At 33.3% G+C, this 15,025-nt stretch overlaps 1 protein-coding gene across 1 annotated transcript in view; it reads left to right on the top strand.

Annotated features, from left to right (window-relative positions):
• Positions 1–15,025, top strand: part of LOC108764839 (phosphatase and actin regulator 2) — a 293,976-nt gene that overhangs the window by 31,990 nt on the left and 246,961 nt on the right.

The following is a 15,025-nucleotide window of genomic DNA, read 5'->3' as shown; positions in this document are numbered from 1 at the left end:
ATTTTCAAGTGTTATTTTTTTTAGCTAAATCAACGGAACTATTTATAAAACTTATCAGGAACTATAGAACTATTGCGGGTGCCATTGGAACTCTTATTAAAACTTGCGGTGCCAAAAGATGAGGTGCCAACTTCATACACGCGTACGATTTGGGATACTTACAGGTACGATTTAGGCGACTGGTTGCCTAAATCGGATCTTTTGCAGCATGTTGCAAAAAGTCTTCCAGTGAATTATTTTGATATTGATAGAAGATAAAACGTGTAATAATAGGTACTTGAAATATCAAAGTACAATTTCTAATCTTCATTTGCGCACAAATCAGTTCTAAATGAGAAATATAATAAAAAATACGTTAAGTGGTACGCATTCAGCAACTTTCCCCTATACGTTACAAGGAACATTTTGGTACCAAAAATTTCCGAACAACTAACTCTGTACATGTATCTTTTAGTCATGACGCTGCTACGCGTGACGAAGTAATTTTGTTAATTTATGGATATTTATTTAACAAATGAATTTTTTTTATGTTTCTTTGCACTATTCTGGAGCAACAAAAAAGCAACAAAATCTGGTGTACTTGTTTTTTTGATATTGCAGCTCTATATCCGTTTTTTGACTATGGGGGGGTCCAGCTTTCTATTAAGCTGGACCCACCCATTTTTTATTTTTTTTACTGCGGAACGGTTGGAGCAACAAAATTCTTTCTGGAGCAACAAATTAGCAACAAAAGAGCACTAAATTTTTCAATATGTCCGGACCCGATTTGCGCTGGTTGGGGGGTCCAGCTTAATAGGGGTAAAAGGTACCGAGCTGCATTGAGGAATGCATTTTTCAGTTTGCCTTTCTTTTTCCGCGGGAGTAAGATCGGTGTTTTCAGAATAATCGTGGTCAATTACATACATTTTTATAGTCCCCAAGAATTGAATGGAATTACGAATGGTAACCACGAAGAGACGTGATGAAAAATAGATTAGAATTATTGTGAATTTAGTTGTATTAGATCATAAGATTATTACAAATTTAGTTGTTTTTTCAAAATTTGATTACATATAATTAGAGTAAACTCGGGTATGATGCCCATAGTTTTTTAAAATGCAAAAAACATACATTTATTCTTGTTACTTTTTAATAATATTTGGAATATGACTTTCACTGAAGCTTAAAGTAACAAATACTATCGAAATTAAAGAGAAAATAACAGAACTTAACAGAACTTTAATTTTATCAAAATATTACAAAGTGTGCATTGGCCATCTTATCTGATTTTTAGGGAAAAGATGGCCATGTGTGATATTAAAAAAGATAGCCATAGTATTTATAAATAAATAGTGAAAATAAAAGTATTAATTGTAGGTCACATTGCAATTTACCTTTATTGTGTATGTAATGTTGATTAACTGGCAGTTTAACCCATTAACGCCCAAAAATCTCGTTTTTTCAGCTCATTTTCAAACCTCATTCTTATAACTAAAGAGGAGAAATTTTCAAACAAAAACCATATTTCCTACTAGTTTTGGGTATGCTCTTCAAGAATCCGTGGTCAAAATTGAGTTTGCTTAAATAGGAAATCTAATATGGCGCCGGATTTGCAAAGAAGTACCCAAAAATTTGGAATTTTTTTTTCATAATTTTTTTTTAGTTCTAGAGTTTCGAGACTCAATCCTAACTATGATCAACGGTGATCGGAATAGTTGAAGTTTGAGGAAAAATTTTTTTTTGCCGATCTCAATTGGCCATAACCTTTTCAAAATGGCGGATTTCCCATATGGCGGACATGAAATTTTGAAAATCTCACAGATTTCCGTAAAACTCTGTATTCGTGGGTTTTCGTGGTCGCTGATTACGAATTTGACATTCTACTCTCTGCGTGACCCAGAAGACAACGACGTGGACGTGGTAGAATTTTGTCTCCTTCGAGGTGCTTGATTAGAGTGAGTCCCCTTGTCTCTCACTGGAATAGAAATCCTTTCAATGATTCTTCTTGAAATGGATTGCAGAATGGTAATGCACCCTTCTCACAGAAAATTCTGATTCTGACGGGACAATTTGAACAGACTTTGAGTTGCTTTCGATGAGTCATTTCGTGTATTTCCCGTTTCACTTGCCCTCACTTGCCCTTTTCTGAAAGGTACACTAAATTTCATGTACATGTATACAAATATACTTTCAGTTGCAGATATAGGTACATTAAATGTAATTTAGTATCGTAAAATTGAATTTAATTTATGTAACTTAAAAGTACATTAAATTTCATGACATTTTTAACAGTGTAGATTAAATTTGCAAACAATATTTATTAAATACTTAATATTTAAAAGAATAAATAATTAATATTGTGCGATGTGTTATTTGTAGAAATTGTAATTTTGTCTCTGTATTATTTTCACGTTGCATGTAATAATTGTCTGTAGTTGGAAAGCGCGCTCAGTGGCGCATTCCAAATTGTTCAAACTTAACGCGGATAACTTAAAGCGCCAGTTGTTACTGTTCTCATCTATTTGCCTCCGCTACTCGGCCATCTTCCTCGATAATAGCTCTCCGCGCCTGTATTGCTCTCCGTGGTCGTCTCTATTGTTGAGAACTTAATGACTACACGCGGGCGATTCTTCCGTTATCTTCTTCAAGACTTCGAATAATTGGAACGAGTATAGTGCCGTATTTCTTTTTAGTTGGAATTGAGAGATTCCTTCCGATTCCCTTGGAGTAACCTGGCGTAGATTGAAACCGAGTACGTTTTTGTGTTGCTGTAATATCGTTGTCCTTTCTCGTCTTGATCGTATCCGGATATAATAAAAGATTACCGTAACAGTGACCGACTTTTGAGATTTTGTTGTTCGAGAGATACAGTTTTCACACATTTAAAATAAAAACTAGAATCTTTATATTTTACTGACAAGTTTTGAAAATAGATATGTCTCTTATATATTTAAACAGTCCCTACATCAAACTTAAGAGTCATCCTTTACTGTGATTTTAGTGACTAAATAATTCACGGAGGTTAAATAATTCAGTGTTAATTTCGGATTCCGACAAATGAAATTTCTTTCGAAATTAGCTATCAATGCTACTTGCATTTGTCATCCTATCAAAGTCAGTGCATCTTCGGGTAAACTGTTGAACAGTACTGCATCTCGTACTGTACGTCGACACCAATTTATGTATATTTACTCATTGTTGGTTGCTGCAACAAGACTCTCGATGAATCGAGACCAGTCTGATTCTATTCTAGTGCCCTGGCTGATAGGATAAACACTCGCGGTAACAACGAACCCTGTTACAATATGGCGCGGTCAAGGTTTGCTAAGGTATCCCAAGGCTTCTTGAAGCATTTCGAATAACTAAACTCATAATAATACACGGAACGAATATTTTTGCTGAAGCATCTTAAATTCAGCTAGACACAAATCTAAAAATAATTTTGTTGGACCATCAAAATAATTATGTAGGTCATTTAAATAGTTTATTAGAAGTTTTTTGCAACATTGTCATCATACTTAAGCGTCCTCTATAATTATTTTGATGGTCTAACAAAATTATTTTCGGATCTGTATCTATAATTAAATTTTGAAGTATTTCAGCAAAACCGTTTTTTTCCTGTACTATGACATAAAGCATTTGCTCATATGTGATCGTGATATTTATATTGTTAAATATTATTTAGTAATTATTATTAGTAATATTACAATATTAATTTTGGCTCTATTTTCCCCCTACGTATATCATTCTGAAGTATCGATTTGCAAATAACCATTATTCTGTAAATTATAATATTATGATTACCAACTTGTGAAGTTTTTTTATGTTTCGTTTAATCCTACAGTTTGATAAGTACAAAGACGATAGTATTAAATTAAATTTAATTGCTGAATTTTTTGACTGATGTCAACGTTTGTCAAAAGAAAATTTATTTACCCCAATTTTTAGCATTAAATATTTTGATATATTTTTTTCGCTAAAAAGTTTAATGGATTGATTAATATCAAATCTTATCACTAGTTATGTAACTTTAGAAAGTTCAAATAAATACTGTACAAATATACTTTAGCCATCTTCATGGAAGGAACAGGTTTTGCTGCGTTAAAAGATTAGTTCACACATTATCCGTGCACATGATGTACGAGGATCATCTTGCTATTGCACACTGGCGGAATGCGGAATATATATTCCACTCTAACTTATGTAAGAGCGGCCGATTCTATCTTACTACATCTTCTTAAGTATCTTCGTAATACCGTATTTACGGATGACGGTTATTAACTGAAAATGAGATAACTGAAAATATCGAAATAAATTATTCGAAACATTATCGTCTTACATATATATTTTTATTAGATTATTAATTTGTCTTTAATTTGCAAAAAATTAATTTTTACTGTTATTAATAATAGTAATTATTCTGGATTGGAGAATTATCAAGAAATTTATATCGTTCTACACAAAAGCCTTAGCTTAATTCATCAAATTTTGTGCCGCAGCTATTATTATCGGGCTTACAAACTTGGAATATAACCAAAGATGTTTCTGATGTAATTTGCAATGTTATAGCGGAAACGAAACCTGGCATTCCGAATGACAGAAAGCAAGATTGCGCGGTTATTGCGGTATCTTGTTCTTTTTGAATAGAATCTCTTTCTCGCCTGTCCTTCGTGTCTTTGCAGAGTTGCTTTTCAGTCCAACACTTGACTAAGAAAGTGTTTGTTTCTGTGATCTCGAACAGTTAAATTACCTCTTTAAAAAGCGAAACATGTGTTGGTGATATTTACTGTTATCTAAATCTATTTTCACAGTCTACCGAATATCGTAGAGCTAGGTAGAAGTAATATTTACTTATACTTTCATAATCTCCTTTCTTATGTTGCTACATTTCTGGCGATAGTTGAAGCAGCTAATATATCAATAATCAAATACTGAATGAAAGAATAAGAGTGGAAACAATGTATTTTGATCAAATTACATATCATGTCATTTAAATGTAAAAAGATATTAATCGATTGGCTTTAGTGATTAAATTATTAGTTGTAGTTTATTTAGCAAATTTTTATACCAGTAACGAAATTTATATTATAAATTTGTATCAAACGAAACAGCAATTTTGTTTAAACGTATGAAATGCATTTGTTTTATGTCGTTATAATATTACGAGATTAGTCATTTGTACGAGATTTATAGTCATCAATATAATTCGTCAACCTGTTTGCACGCAAGAAATTGATTTCCTATAAATGTCGATTATCGATTAGATGCACCATCGTCTTTCTTGAAAAGTAGCATTAAAATCTTTATGCTGTGCCGGATTCAGTCGTTGTAAAAGGTTATATGGGCGCGCCGAGATCGTTTTATAGGCCGGTACTTCGGTATGTGGTCAGGGTCGGCGTATCGACGATGCATCTACAGGAGATATTTACATGGAAGGCGTATATTTCGATTTTCAGTAATCTCAGTACTTTATAGGAATATTTTTTAAATGTATGAATTTCTACATTGCGCACGCGCTATGATCTAATACAGTGAATAAAAAATGAATAAAGAAAGAATCAACTAGAAGAGCATGAAGAAAATTCTTGATTTTTTTTTATTTATACACTGAAAAAAAAGTCTAGTTATAGCTACCAAATATTGAGTGAAATAGTTTCAACTAAATGTTGAGGTAATATAACTAAACATAAGTTTACTTTTACAAATATATAGTAAGTATTACCGTTGGTAATATTGTTTAGTAATATTTACTAAATATTTGTAAAGGTAAACTTATGTTTAATTATATTACCTCAACATTTAGTTGAAACTATTTTACTCAATATTTGATAGCTATAACTAGACTTTTTTTCAGTGTAAGTAATATATTTATCTATTGTAATATAATTATAATAGAATATATATAGTAAATACCCATATTCTAAATATGATGTAGTAAAAATTAAAAATTAAACGTTGTCGTCGATTGACGTGTATGCGCAATCACGCAGTTGCATCAACGCTAAACGAGTGGGACGCGTAATTTCCTGTTTCATCGTTGCTACCATAAAAGTTGCGACTATATGGATTGTGATATTAGACGTTTGCAGAAAAATCAGAAATATATACGGGAAGAATTTCTTGAAGTATCTAAAAATTTAGCTAAGTACAAATCTGAAAATAATTTTGTAGGATCATCAAGTCATATACGACACTCAAATTGGTTGCTAGAATGTGAAAATTTTTTACAGTATCATGCTTGAATGTCTTATTGTAGATAATTAATGGTCCAAAAAATTATTGTTAGATCTGTCAAGTTAATTTTTAGATACTTTAGAAAAACTTTTTATGTGTTTAACTGGACCATTGAGGATTGAGAATAATTTTTTTAAACAAAATAATTTATCAGTTTAAGTATCAGTATACAATAATACAACGTTGATCCTTCAAGATTCTGACTTTGCTCGTATAAAAAATGTGTGATATATTTTAAAAGCCAATATATTCGCTTTTTAATCGGAGATAGCCAATTTTTATAGATCTGACATGCTTGTGCAGAGTGCATTGTAACAAGTGTCAAACTATTTTTACAAAAACAACAGTTTTGTGTTATTCATATTTTCCATCTACAAAATAAACTTTTAAAGTGGATGGTGAACATTTAACGTTTTTTGAGATGAGTTTTATTTTTTTGAAACTTCCTCTTGGTTTTACAAGCAAGTATGATAATACTTTAATTTCATAATTAAAAAAAAATTTATTTAGTTAAATTGTACATAATTTTTGCTGACGAAAAGAACGATTTTGAAGTATTAGAAAAAATCTAGTTGCATTAATTAGAATTTTTGTTTAAAATGGTCAGAATTTTTTGGTTGAATTTATTCTATATAATTCTATATAATAAGTTGAGACCAGAATTCGGATTGGTATAATCAGAATTTTCTAATTTGTCCATTTTCAACCAGAAAATTTTTCTCAATGTAGAGACAGATCTGAAAATAATTTTGTCGGGCCATCAGAATAATTACGTAGGATATTTAAGCTGAAAACTTTTTGTAGCATTGCTCACCATCTTTGGGTGACGTAAATAATTATTTTGAGGGTCTAATAAAATTCAAATTTGTATTTAGCTAAATTTTTAGATATTCCAGCAAAACCGTTCTTCTTGTATAATGAATATATCACTTTTGCGGAAATTAATGTCAAAAAGTTATATCAATTTACACACGATATATCCGGCGAAAAAATGCGTACGAAATTTTGCAGTTAATAGAATCTGCAGCGATATTTCGACAGTCGATGACCCGTTGATTTGATATTGCCACTCAAGCGTGTATCGATTAGGCGTGGCTGCTGTCGATTCTGCGGGAATTCCCGACCTTTTCCGAATCCGTGACTCTTTTCAAAGAGACTACAGTCGAAGTGACTAGACTAACGCTGTTGAACTATAGGTAATTGCGCGAATGTTCTGTTTCTACATTTCAAATTATTTCATTTATATAATGAATATATAATAATGCTTTGGCCCATTTATTTTATTTACATTAAATCATCATGCTAAGTTAATTTTATTTATTAATATATTTATACTAGCTACACTTTCATAAATATTTATCTTGCAGTTACATATATAATTATGTAAATATCCAATGTTTTCTATTATATTAGATAGGTATAGATGTATATTTATTGTTTCCCTTGGGGCTACAATTCACATCCGTTTTTTCTATATCATTATGTAATATTTCAATAGTTACATAAAATATTTAATTAAGAAAATACACATCATTATTTTACGCTATTTTTGTGTCGCTCAATATTTTTCTCCTTTTGAAATATATCAAAGAATAAAACGCTCGTTTCTGTTGGACGAATATATACCTATTTGATTTCCTAACCGCATAACGTAAATTTTCATAGTACTTCCGCGTGACGAGATTTTGCGTTATAATATACATTGTAATATGTGAATTTTGTAGTGACCTCGATATCCGATCGAGTTTCAAATGATGTGATCGATGGATGTTTATGTCATATATTTACGACGCGATGTTTGTCATTTTCGTTGTCGGTACACGAGGATGACACAGTCATAATCGACTATTCGCTCATTTATCACCGCGAATACCGCCTCCGTTGTTTCAAATAGTATAGTTATAGCTATTTAGTTGCCAAGTTGCCAAGGTTGCCTGCTCTAGCTTTGAGACAACCTTGTATGAATGTCTGCTAAGCAAGATCCGACAGGGATGACTGGTTCACATAGTCCATTTAGGCGTAGCGAACTCAAGAGCTCATCATATTGTGACGTTCACATATACACTTATACTCACACACACATATCGCAACATATACATGCGCTTTTGTGTGATAAATAGTAATAATATATATATATGTTAAACAATTAAACTGGAAATAATATAAAATATAAAATTTTAAATCTGCTAAACAAAAGCCTTTCGATTGATTCGATGTTCAGTTAGTTAATAAACAAAAAGTATTTAAAGCAGAAAAAATCGAATATTTGGGTAAAACTCACATATATTATATTGGCAGTCTCTTGTATTAACTATTGGAAGCAGTCATCTTCGCTAATTTTGGGAAGATATGTGATGGAATGCTAGAGTTGTTTACTGTCGTATACGATCTTTTTTGGCATCCGTCATTTCATGGAAATGAACCAGCATGCCATCGCGATGATTAACGAGACGAGAATGTGATTTCTTCGATTTACAGTATGAATAAAATTCCTAGATGAGATTTGCGCCACATATTTTTACACTCTAAATTTTTGGGAGTGAAATTTCATTCCAAGAAAAGTTAGAGAGAGTTGCGCCAATCCGACAAGGAGTGAACTTCACTTCACTTCTTCTAGGAGTGAATTTCTTAACTTAACCTAAAAAATCAACTTTAATTATTAATATCTCGTTTCGCGAGACAGAGCGACGCTTTGTTCTGCCATATTCGTTCATTTTGTTCAAAAACACGTCGAATGAGCCTAATAATTTTTAGATTAGATGTAAGGAGGCTAAACTTAATATTTATCAAAATGAAGTTTCAGTCTCTCCCTTCGGAGAGTGAAATGTATTCACTCTCCACATAGATTGAAAATTAACTCCCATGCATTTGGAGTGATTTTTCACTAAGTGTGAAAATTTCACTCCTGTCGGACTGGCGCAACTGTCACTCTTTGTGATAGTTTGGGAGTGAAATTTCACTTCCAAAAATTTAGAGTGAACGAATAAAGTGGCAAATAGTATTATAATCTTTATTTTTACAACTTTAAAGTGATTTAACTCACCAAACTTGTCATTTTAAAATCAGTGGACAGTCTCGGGAAATTTTTGTATATTAAATAATAAAAATGTGATTGCGGCGAAGTAAATACAACGACGGAGTAGATATGCAGTTCTCTTTCATTGAATATGCAGGTGATTCGTTGGCTACAGCCTTTGAAAAGCGCATCTCACGCATCTTCAATAGGTGCAGATCAAAGCTTTCCCCTCGATCATTCAATCTACCCTTTGGATTCAGTTTCTCTTCATTCAATATGTTCGCAAATCGACTAGAACTGAATACAGAACAATTCCATCCATTTTTGGATTAAACGATTTTCTGGGAAAACTCGTGTATTGTTGAAACGTTAAATATTCTATTTTTTATTACTATCTCGTTCATAATATTTTTTAGGTTGAATTTTGAAGTATATTATATATATTTAATTTAACTGACGATATTATATATTCATGCTGATATCAATTCACTTAATTCATTCAGTTCAATTAATCTATTCACGCTCAAAAATAAGCTGCTTATGTCATATATTAAATGATAGCTCGTTTGCTTAATAAACCGGTACAAATGTCAACGAAAGAAATAAAAATAAAAATGATAGCCGTATAAAAATTTGTTCCATTTATTCATGAAATCTGTCTGCTTAATGTGATTGCATATATTAGTTATGACAGATATTAGGCGAGTGTGAGCGATAGTCTCAGCGCGGCGTTCACTTCTCTTCGTCAAATACTTCGTTGTTGATTCGTCCATCCGCGGATCGGCGAAGTGTGTCGAGTCACTTTTGGCGTACTTCCACGAGGAAAATAGTTCGTGGGCGCCTTCGTAGCACTGCCAGCAGCCTCTGACAGCAATTGGGCTGTAATTTCGGGAGATAAACGGAGGAATGCGACTATGATTAAAACTGTGTCTGTACTTGTATATACCGTGATTCGCGGCCAATCCGGAAAAACCTGTGTTTTTTAATTAGAGACAGTTAAGAATTTTTGAATGATGTCAAAATGTAACACGAAGAATTTCCTGCGTGCGTAATCGTTCCTCACATCGGTTTTAGATAAAGTCTGCAGGTAGACAAGAGCTGAATAGTGACATGTTTATTTCACATTTCAACAAGGTGCATGATAGAAGAATTAAGCCAATTTAATATTATTTAACTCTTTGAGGGCGAGAGATTTCTAACAAGAAATTTAAAAAGGCTTTGTTTTTTTAAGGGCTTTCCGGATTTTCGCCGAATTCGATTCTAGTTTAGAAATTGTAAAATTTAAATTTCAAAAAAAATCTCGTAAAACTTGGTTTTAGAATTAAGTTTTTAATATTGTTGACTTTTGAATGTAACGAACGAAATTACAAAATAAAAAGGAGTATTAAGGTTGCCTGTACACAAAAGATTAATATATGATTTAATCATTTAATGTTTTTTCATTCATCATTTTTAATATATTCCTATGTTGATTTTATAAATTTGCTACTGTTAATTAAGCTATAAACTTATCGGTATAGTAAACTGGCTGTCAAATCATCAGGAATTGATTCGATGAGTAAGAATATTTTCTGAAGCTGAGTCATATGGCGCCTCGGAAACGCCATGTGAATATTATATGTACGTTCACTTTTGGCACGAGTATATATATTCAACGGTTAACATGCGAGCGAAGTACCGCTGCCAGATATAGCTCTTCTTTTCGTGAACATATATTGTTGTTCTACTGGTGAACTCACAGTTTTGTCCGTTCGCATAAAGATATGTAAAGAGATATCGTAATGTGTGCCAGACGATGTTAGCTGCAAAACGCCGAGCAGCGCGCCGATAAAACGCATCCTGCGCATTCCGTAGCAGAGTTCGCCTACTTTTCGAACTATTTGTCAGACATGGCGAAAATTTCATGCTTCGAATTGGCGAAGAGGATTTCTTGGAATTGGGCCATCTCTATAACGAATTCCGTGTACGGCGGTTAAAAGCGAACCGCGCGTTTCACAGAGAAATAATTCTCTGCTATACGACAAATATATTTCCGCTCCTTTTTTGTCGAAGTATCAATATTTAATTTTATAATCTTTCTTTCTCTCTTTTAATATACAAATTTGTGATAAAAATACGTGTGTTTATTATCTTGCACTATTAATTAACTATTAATAAACCAATGATGGCCCAGTACTAATTGACAGAACCTTTTTGCCATCAATTGACAGTCATAGCGTTGGCTAAGCATTAGTTTCGTTGTAACTGCGATTTTATATGGGATAGAAGTTGGATTGTATTTTGCTTATTTTTTGCAGTTTTAAATTTATCTATCAGAAAATAAAAAAAAGGACCATGCTTTTGAAGTTTTCCACATTGCCGGCGGAGGATTAGTATTGTCGTGTTATATACCTTTGCAAAGCGATTAACGCGTCAACATTGTGTGGAAGCAAGCTCCGAAAGTACGAACACGCTAAGAAAGGAGTAAAAGAGAAAAAGAAAGAAAATGGAAAACATCCGTCGTGCGATTCACTCTATCCTATGCCTGTGTGTCTCCGTCTTGAGACTACGGATGCATGTTCCATGTGCATCCTGAAAACGCCATATCTTCATTCTCGTGGTACGTGCCTGTGTCGCGATTTCGTCCCACCCTTTTGTTGTATACTACTTGCGGATGAAGTACCTGTCCATCTGCCATGTCGATCGCTTTGAGGAACATAACGGTCTCTTGCGGAAAGAGAGAGAGAAAGGGGGAAGAGAGATGGGGAGAAGGACGGTATAGGAAACGGAAGAGCATACTCTCTTTGAGTCTTAATGCTCTTGGCCTTCTTGAGCGGTGAATATAATGTCGTACTTGATGTCGGGTAATAACATGCGGTGGAAAATTGACCGCAAGAACGCTCTACTTAACTACTTTGACTTTGGATTAATATTACTTTAATAATCCATGTTTGTAGAACATAAAGTATCAAAGAAGTAAATTTCTAAAGGGCATACCGTTTCTCGCTGTTCGAAAAGAATGTCGAGTATATTCGGGGATAAGTGAAAGAGTCGAGACCATTCAAAACACGTGTAGAAACAGCGCAGTCGCGACGAGGGATTTTTCGGAATTGATCGAGGCGATCCGTTCAGAAACTAATATTTTTAGCGCGCCATTTATTATCGTCGATCGTTTCCTTCTACTGTGCAAATAAAATGCAGCCGCCCACGTTTAAATTCGTCGCGGACAAGGCTACCGTCCGTTCGCTTTATTTATAACGCTCAGCAATTTCGCATCTGCAAAGTCGTAGGAATGCCTGGACTGGTTTGCTGCTTGTGTAGATCAGATTTTTCTTGAGCAATTGTTTAACATACCAACGCGAAACTTTTTGCCGATTTCCGTTTATCTTCTCGCAAAACAAAAGTTAAATTTGATCTGACGTACATTTAATAATTAGAATTTTTTGGCTCCGTGTAACTGAAACTGTATTATGCAAATTGCACTTTTCTCTGTGTGTGTGTGTTTGTAGATATGCAGAAATGATATGACTATTATATTTTATCCTCTGCTTCTACACATAAATTTTTTCCATAAACTACCCGAGCAGAAATTAGATCGGGAATGCCTGATGCATGATTAATGCCTGATCGGGAAAGAATAGGGAATGCCATAATACAGAATTCCCGATCCTTGCCTGATCGGGAAAAAATAGGGTATGTCATAATACGGAATTTCCTACTATGACCTGATCAGGAAACAGTAGGATGTGCCCTAATATGGAACTCCCGACCTGTGCCTGATCGGCAACAAATCAGAGAGCGCGTTTTAAGATTTTTTTCGGGTAATCCTAAAAGTGGCCGGATTTCCTTGTCCCTATTCATTGTTTTTATAAAAAGAGCATCTATTCTCTTGAGGTTATATATCGTGTAATGTTAAATATCGAATTATGGATGCAAATTATAAAACACGTTTGATAATGCGAATGCGAGTGAGAAGATTTCGTGCATCTCGTCAAGCATTGTACTCATGCGAATCCGTATCAGAAAATGGTAAGTACATTTAAAACATAAAATAGCAATTTTGTATCAATTATTATATTGTTAAAATTTATATATAGTGACGTTTCAAAAGTTTTCGACCAGTGACATTTTTTACTCTAATTTATTTAATTTATCTAATTTTGTACTAACACAAAATTTTATCAAAATTTTTTTTATTTAGAGTGCAGAATGTTACTAGCCGGAAATTTCTGCATGTCACTGCATATCGCAACCTAACCTGTATCTAAGCAACAAATACCTTATCAGAGCCCTATTAATGCCCTTGCAGTGCCCTTAAAATTTCCTATTAAAAACAAGGCATGACAAAGGGTAAAATTATCCGGCCCCGATTATGATTGTCCGATCAGGCAATCTTCATTCTCGACGTTACATTTACGATCAGGGCCGGATCGGGTGTCCTGATGAGCACCTGATCAGGCATTAGGGCATCCTGATAAGGACCCGATCATGGCCTCTACAAAATTTCTGCTCCGGTATACATAATTATCAATTTAATTCTAATATAAATCGACATTTTTAAATTGACATTAAAGAGTCAAGCTTTTATAAATTTTTAGAATGGTTTTTTCAGATTGCGCGATTTTCTTGGAGATATTCAATTTCATTTTTAAAGAAGCAGTTCGATGTTTTATAATTATTTCATTTAAACTCAGTAAATAGTCTGCACATTAGTTTCTTATAATTGTCGTGGTTTAACAATTTATAGTTTGATTGTTTCTGTCCACATACATTGCGTACGTTGCTTCCGACGAAGTGTACTTACTTAATGATGTCTCAGGAGAGAGTGAAGTGAATCGATTGGAGGATTTAGCAGAATAAAACAAACGCAGTGGATTATGGGATGAGAGCAGTTCAACTTTGTTGGTCTAGCTAGAATCTCGATCTTGCACGAGCACTTCATTGCTGTCTCTGAAGGTTGCAGTTTTGTCGCTTAACGAAGAGTAAAATAATCAGTTGATATAATTAATTTTGTACAATTGGGAAATACTTCTTTTTATTATAATAAACGCATGAGAAGAAAGGTTTTACTGAAATATCTAAAAATTTAGGTAGATAGAGTAAAATCAGGGATTATGGCATAGGCTACTAATATGGAATAGTGGCTTATTTTTTAAACAAAGCATTGCAATCTGGCGGCAATCGCTGAAAGTTATTGCATCTGTTACCAAACATGTCATAACAAGCAATGAACTCAGTCCGACCAACCGTTTTGCTACAATTAACATTTATTCATTTTTGTTACGTAAGAAGATCCGGCTGCTTTTTCTAAAAAGTGTTCTCACAAACTGAAGATAAGTTTTTTTAGTGCTTATATTGCACAGACGCTTTTAGTAATGTTGCATGAACAACATTATGCAGATTAATTGCTATTTCAAACTTGTTTATAGTTACGAAAAGACTTTATTTGTCATATGACGACATGCAGGTAATGTGGAATACATCGAGGATTGAAAATATGGAATAGATTCCATGCATGTTAGCAACTTATTCGTGATCAGGTTAGGTTAGATCACAGCTGTATTCTATATCAGCTTATTTGCGATTTATCAGTTTATTTGCGATTTTTTATTTGTCCATGCGTAATAACGTTCGTAATGAAGCTATTATATATTTTCTGTGTTATTGTATAATCAAAATTGAACAGTTTTCTATTTTTCTTGATCAGTTTATATAAATAAATAAATTTGGACTTCATTTATTGTGTTATTTATTACTATGGTCAAAATTTCATCGGTATTCCATATTACATCCCATTTTTTAGACCCCCCATTTTCT

Source organism: Trachymyrmex cornetzi, unplaced genomic scaffold (genome assembly GCF_001594075.2).
Source record: "Trachymyrmex cornetzi isolate Tcor2-1 unplaced genomic scaffold, Tcor1.1 scaffold454, whole genome shotgun sequence".
Lineage (NCBI taxonomy): Eukaryota > Metazoa > Arthropoda > Insecta > Hymenoptera > Formicidae > Trachymyrmex > Trachymyrmex cornetzi.
This window is presented reverse-complemented; position numbering and strand designations above follow the sequence as displayed.